The 1,669-nt window shown below is 35.7% G+C and overlaps 1 non-coding gene across 1 annotated transcript; it reads left to right on the top strand.

Annotated features, from left to right (window-relative positions):
- Positions 1 to 473: 473 nt before the first annotated feature.
- Positions 474 to 580, top strand: LOC121219655 (small nucleolar RNA R71). The gene has a single exon (XR_005916545.1). It is a non-coding gene; the product is annotated as a small nucleolar RNA R71 (small nucleolar RNA).
- Positions 581 to 1,669: the final 1,089 nt, after the last annotated feature.

Genomic DNA, 1,669 nt, shown 5'->3' with positions numbered 1-1,669 from the left:
AAAAATTCGGGTGGTTTCGCCACGATGGGTTATAGAAATTGGATTGCAGTCCTTACCTTCCTCGATTTTGGTTTTGGTTACCCATGTAATACACGAATTTTGGGTCTAATGGACATTCTTCGAGCAAATGTCCTTCCCCATAATAGACACATGTTACTTTCAAATTGATTTAGTGGCTGTGCTGCAAAAATATTAAACCCATTAGTGGTAAACTTTTAAGCATTGAGGATATTGAGGATACCTGAGATGCGAGTGAAGTAAGAGCGTCTATTTCATGTATTCTAGTAACTCGTCTACCTGATGCTGCTCTATTGGTTGGCCATTGATAATTATCGCTGGCAGTCCTCTTAATGATTTCATAAGCCTCATTATAAGACTTAGAAAGGAGAGCACCTTTAGCAGAAGCGTCCACTACCATCCTCGTGTGTGCATTGAGACCATTATAAAACGTCTCAAGTTGGATGCAATGTGGGATTCCGTGATGAGGGCACTTCCGTAATAATTCTTTGTACCTTTCCCATGCCTCATACAATGACTCATCATCCATTTGTTAGAAAGAAGTTATCTCGCTCCTCAACTTAGCATTCTTGCTAGGCGGGAAATACTTCATGAGGAATCTTTCTACTAACTCTTGTCATGTGGTAATTGAATTTGGTGGCAATGAGTTCAACCAGGCTCGAGCTCTGTCCCTTAGCGAATATGGGAATAGCTTCAATTGTAATGCATCTTCGGGTACTCCGGCTAACTTGAAAGAATCACTTACCTCCATAAATAGTCTTAAGTGAAGATGAGGATTTTCGATAGGCATTCCACTGAATTGGCCCACTGTATAAAGCATCTGGAACATGACTGACATCAACTCGAACTATTGTGCCTCGATTTCGGGTCTCCTAATACCCGGATTAAGATCATGAATCTTAGAGCTCTATCCTTATCATCAAAACTACGGATAGGATTTTGAGAACGGCTTGCTCCGATTCCTTGATTCAAATTTTTAAGGTTTATCTCATCAGTCATTCTTTGACTTGCTTGTCTTCTTTGCTGTTGAAAAGTTCATTCAATCTCAGGGTCTACAGGGAGTAAATCGATAATTCGGTCAATACTCATAAACACCTAAAATAATCACAGAAAAATTAATTAAGTTAAAATTGAACAGAAAAATAAAAAAAATGCAAAGCTAACAAATTCACAAATAATGACATTTTAAAACAGTCCCCGGAAAAGGCGCCAAAAACTTGGAACAACAGAAATGTGCAAGTGTACACAATTGCAACAAGTAATAAAGTGACAAGTAAATGTCGAGTTATCGTACCCACAGGGACTGTAAAAAGAATTATTTATGAATACAATTTAAAACACTTTGGTGAAGAAAAATATTTTGATTTGAGGAGGTGATTAAAAATTAGGATTTTTAACTAAGTAAAATAAATAAAGATAAAATAAAAGTTCCAATGCATGATCTCAAAAGATGATTTTAATCAAGATGACATAATTGTGTTAGATTCATTACATTTCTTGACTTAGAATTATTAAACTCATATTTATGTTGTTACAAAAAAATTCAAGGCAACTCGGTAATTTGCTAACTTATGACATACTTACCTACAAAAATCCATTTATCTCTTGACTATATCTCTATATCAATTCAACCGATTAAACGAATTTTAAT

The sequence above is a fragment of the Gossypium hirsutum genome, chromosome D07 (assembly GCF_007990345.1).
Source record: "Gossypium hirsutum isolate 1008001.06 chromosome D07, Gossypium_hirsutum_v2.1, whole genome shotgun sequence".
Taxonomy (NCBI): domain Eukaryota; kingdom Viridiplantae; phylum Streptophyta; class Magnoliopsida; order Malvales; family Malvaceae; genus Gossypium; species Gossypium hirsutum.
This window is presented reverse-complemented; position numbering and strand designations above follow the sequence as displayed.